Source organism: Oncorhynchus keta, unplaced genomic scaffold (genome assembly GCF_023373465.1).
Source record: "Oncorhynchus keta strain PuntledgeMale-10-30-2019 unplaced genomic scaffold, Oket_V2 Un_contig_17209_pilon_pilon, whole genome shotgun sequence".
Classification (NCBI taxonomy): Eukaryota; Metazoa; Chordata; class Actinopteri; order Salmoniformes; family Salmonidae; genus Oncorhynchus; species Oncorhynchus keta.
Window position 1 is genome coordinate 2,501 of NW_026280348.1, and position 5,120 is coordinate 7,620.

Genomic DNA, 5,120 nt, shown 5'->3' on the forward strand with positions numbered 1-5,120 from the left:
GGCTAGGTGGGTCAGTATTAGGAACTGTTGGCTAGGTGGGTCAGTATTAGGAACTGTTGGCTAGGTGGGTCAGTATTAGGAACTGTTGGCTAGGTGGGTCAGTATTAGGAACTGTTGGCTAGGTGGGTCAGTATTAGGAACTGTTGGCCAGGTGGGTCAGTATTAGGAACTGTTGGCTAGGTGGGTCAGTATTAGGAACTGTTGGCTAGGTGGGTCAGTATTAGGAACTGTTGGCTAGGTGGGTCAGTATTAGGAACTGTTGGCTAGGTGGGTCAGTATTAGGAACTGTTGGCTAGGTGGGTCAGTATTAGGAACTGTTGGCTAGGTGGGTCAGTATTAGGAACTGTTGGCTAAGTGGGTCAGTATTAGGAACTGTTGGCCAGGTGGGTCAGTATTAGGAACTGTTGGCCAGGTGGGTCAGTATTAGGAACTGTTGGCTAGGTGGGTCAGTATTAGGAACTGTTGGCCAGGTGGGTCAGTATTAGGAACTGTTGGCCAGGTGGGTCAGTATTAGGAACTGTTGGCTAGGGAGGAACTGTTGGCTAGGTGGGTCAGTATTAGGAACTGTTGGCCAGGTGGGTCAGTATTAGGAACTGTTGGCTAGGTGGGTCAGTATTAGGAACTGTTGGCCAGGTGGGTCAGTATTAGGAACTGTTGGCTAGGTGGGTCAGTATTAGGAACTGGGTCAGTATTAGGAACTGTTGGCTAGGTGGGTCAGTATTAGGAACTGTTGGCTAGGTGGGTCAGTATTAGGAACTGTTGGCGAGGTGGGTCAGTATTAGGAACTGTTGGCTAGGTGGGTCAGTATTAGGAACTGTTGGCTACTTGGATTGCTCCTTATTCTTTGGTTTCTTCAGTACACCCAACCTACCTACCCCTACTACCTTACCCCTACCTACCTACACCTACCCTTACCTACCTACCTACCTACCCATGGCTACCTACCCCTACCCTACCTACCTACCTACCAACCTACCTACCCTAGGAACCTACCTACCATCTACCTACCACCTACCTACCTACCTACCAACCTACCTACCCATCTACCTACCCACCCCTACATGCACACCTACACCTGGGCCTACCTACCTACCTACCTGGCCCACCTACCCCCTACCCATCTACCTACCTACCAATCTACTCACCTACCTACCCTACCTACCTACCAACCTACCCTTACCTACCTACCCCACCTACCCCTTACCCACCTACCTACCCCACCTACCTACCATCCCTACCTACCCTTACCTACCTACCCCCTACCACCCTGCCCACCCACACCTACCCACCCCCTACCTACCTACTCTACCCCTACCTACCACCTACCTACCTACCTACCTACCTACCTACCTACCTACCTACCAACCTACCTACCCACCTACCTACCTACCTACCTACCCTACCTACCTACTACCTACCCCACCCTACCCACCCACCCATCTACCTAGTAGTCATTTCCTCTCTGAGGTCAGTTGCTCATTTATTACCTGGTTGCTTTGCCTCTGACTCTCCACCTGACTCTCTGTCCAGTTCATTGCTTAGCCACTTACCCACCTGACATTTCCTCTCTGTCCAGTTCATTTAGCCACTTACTCCACCTGACTCTCTGTCCAGTTCATTGCTTTGCCTCTGACTCCAGTTCCTGACTCTCTGCCAGTTCATTGCATTTGTAGCCACTTAGTTCATTGCTTAGCCTCTGACCCTGACTCTCTGTCCAGTTCATTGCTTAGCCACTTACTCCACCTGACTCTCTGTCCAGTTCATTGCTTAGCCACTGACTCTCTGACTCTCTGTCCAGTTCATTGCTTAGCCACTGACTCCACCTGACTCTCTGTCCAGTTCATTGCTTAGCCACTGACTCCACTGACTCTCTGTCCAGTTCATTGCTTAGCCACTGACTCCACCTGACTCTCTGTCCAGTTCATTGCTTAGCCACTGACTCCACCTGACTCTCTGTCCAGTTCATTGCTTGCCTCTGACTCTCTGCCAGTTCATTGCTTTGACTCTCTCTGACTCTCTGTCCAGTTCATTGCTTAGCCACTACCCAGTTCTCTTAGCCACCTGACTCTCTGTCCAGTTCATTGCTTTAGCCTCTGACTCTCTGTCCAGTTCATTGCTTTGCCTCTGACTCTCTGTCCAGTTCATTGCTTAGCCTCTGACTCTCTGTCCAGTTCATTGCTTAGCCTCTGACTCTCTGTCCAGTTCATTGCTTAGCCACTGACTCTCTTCCATTCATTGCTTTGCCTCTGACTCTCTGTCCAGTTCATTGCTTAGCCTCTGACTCTCTGTCCAGTTCATTGCTTAGCCTCTGACTCTCTGTCCAGTTCGTTTCGAGCTTTTTTCGTTTCGCTGGGCCGTGTTCATTATAGGCACCGAGTGGGAGGGAACGAGACACCACCTGAATTTGTCCAATGAGAAATGCTCTTTTTTTTTTTTTGGTGTCTGTGTTGTGATAATGACTAGGGAACCTGGTTAGTTTCTAATGCACCGGGTCCTCATCAGTGTGTCTCTGAATACGCTGCTGATTGAAAGACCAGGAGGACAATAGCAGCTCTATCGCTTGGCTGGCGAAGACTCATTTCACCACCGTTATTATGAGGACAATCTGAATAATATATAATTTCAAAGGAGGGCTTCAGTTTTCTATGGGTTCTTTCTATGTGGCTGTATTTGATGTTTGATAAGTGGCTGTTTTTGATATATTTTAAATGAAAGGCAGGAAGAGAGAGACTGCACTGAAGTAGACTACAGGAAGAGAGACTCTAGACTCTACAGGAAGAGAGACTGCACTGAATTAGACTAGACTCTACAGGAAGAGAGAGACTGCACTGAATTAGACTAGACTCTACAGGAAGAGACTGAGACTGCACAGGAATTAGAGACTGCACTAGACTCTACAGGAAGAGAGACTGCACTGAATTAGACTAGACTCTACAGGAAAGAGAGACTAGACACTCTACAGGAAGAGAGAGACTGCACTGAATTAGACTAGACTCTACAGGAAGAGAGAGACTGCACTGAATTAGACTAGACTCTACAGGAAGAGAGAGACTGCACTGAATTAGACTAGACTCTACAGGAAGAGAGACTGCACTGAAGTAGACTAGACTCTACAGGAAGAGAGAGACTGCACTGAATTAGACTGCACTGAATTAGACTCTACAGGAAGAGAGAGACTGCACTGAATTAGACTCTACTAGAGAGACTGCACTGAATTAGACTAGACTCTACAGGAAGAGAGAGACTGCACTGAATTAGACTAGACTCTACAGGAAGAGAGACTGCACTGAAGTAGACTAGACTCTACAGGAAGAGAGACTGCACTGAATTAGACTAGACTCTACAGGAAGAGAGAGACTGCACTGAATTAGACTAGACTCTACAGGAAGAGAGAGACTGCACTGAATTAGACTAGACTCTACAGGAAGAGAAGACTGCAGAGAGACTAGACTCTGAAGACTGCACTGAAGTAGACTAGACTCTACAGGAAGAGAGAGACTGCACTGAATTAGACTAGACTCTACAGGAAGAGAGACTGCACTGAATTAGACTAGACTCTACAGGAAGAGAGACTGCAATTAGACTAGACTCTACAGGAAGAGAGAGACTGCACTGAATTAGACTAGACTCTACAGAAGAGAGAGACTGCACTGAATTAGACTAGACTCTACAGGAAGAGAGAGACTGCACTGAATTAGACTCTACAGGAAGAGAGAGACTGCACTGAATTAGACTAGACTCTACAGGAAGAGAGAGACTGCACTGAATTAGACTACAGGAAGAGAGACTGCACTGAAGTAGACTAGACTCTACAGGAAGAGAGACTGCACTGAATTAGACTAGACTCTACAGGAAGAAGAGAGACTGCACTGAATTAGACTAGACTCTACAGGAAGAGAGAGACTGCACTGAATTAGACTAGACTCTACAGGAAGACTAGAGAGAGAGACTGCACTGAATTAGACTAGACTCTACAGGAAGAGAGAGACTGCACTGAATTAGACTAGACTCTACAGGAAGAGAGAGACTGCACTGAATTAGACTAGACTCTACAGGAAGAGAGAGACTGCACTGAATTAGACTAGACTCTACAGGAAGAGAGAGACTGCACTGAATTAGACTAGACTCTACAGGAAGAGAGACTGCACTGAATTAGACTAGACTCTACAGGAAGAGAGAGACTGCACTGAATTAGACTAGACTCTACAGGAAGAGAGAGACTGCACTGAATTAGACTAGACTCTACAGGAAGAGAGAGACTGCACTGAATTAGACTAGACTCTACAGGAAGAGAGAGACTGCACTGATTTAGACTAGACTCTACAGGAAGAGAGAGACTGCACTGATTTAGACTAGACTCTACAGGAAGAGAGAGACTGCACTGAATTAGACTAGACTCTACAGGAAGAGAGAGACTGCACTGAATTAGACTAGACTCTACAGGAAGAGAGAGACTGCACTGAATTAGACTAGACTCTACAGGAAGAGAGAGACTGCACTGAATTAGACTAGACTCTACAGGAAGAGAGAGACTGCACTGAATTAGACTAGCACTGAACTGCACTGAACTAGACTCTACAGGAAGAGAGAGACTGCACTGAATTAGACTAGACTCTACAGGAAGAGAGAGACTGCACTGAATTAGACTCTACAGGAAGAGAGAGACTGCACTGAATTAGACTAGACTCTACAGGAAGAGAGAGACTGCACTGAATTAGACTAGACTCTACAGGAAGAGAGAGACTGCACTGAAGTAGACTAGACCCTACAGGAAGAGAGAGACTGCACTGAACTAGACTAGACTCTACAGGAAGAGAGAGACTGCACTGAATTAGACTAGACTCTACAGGAAGACTCTACAGGAAGAGAGACTGCACTGAATTAGACTAGACTCTACAGGAAGAGAGACTGCACTGAATTAGACTAGACTCTACAGGAAGAGAGAGACCGCACTGAATTAGACTAGACTCTACAGGAAGAGAGAGACTGCACTGAAGTAGACTAGACTCTACAGGAAAGAGAGACTGCACTGAACTAGACTAGACCCTACAGGAAGAGAGAGACTGCACTGAAGTAGACTAGACTCTACAGGAAGAGAGAGAGACCACAATGAATTAGAC

At 46.8% G+C, this 5,120-nt stretch overlaps 1 long non-coding RNA gene across 6 annotated transcripts in view; it reads left to right on the plus strand.

The window, feature by feature from the left end:
- LOC127919597 (uncharacterized) overlaps window positions 1-667 on the plus strand; it is a 1,822-nt gene extending 1,155 nt beyond the window's left edge. For 3 of the 6 annotated variants that reach the window (XR_008103381.1, XR_008103379.1, XR_008103382.1), the window contains exons 2-3: window positions 1-151; window positions 442-523. The exon at window positions 1-151 is cut by the window's left edge. This is a non-coding gene — a long non-coding RNA (uncharacterized LOC127919597). Of the gene's footprint in view, window positions 344-383; window positions 524-546 lie in introns of those variants that run through there. The other 3 variants (XR_008103380.1, XR_008103384.1, XR_008103383.1) reach the window with 3 other exon arrangements.
- The last annotated feature ends 4,453 nt before the right edge of the window (window positions 668-5,120 follow it).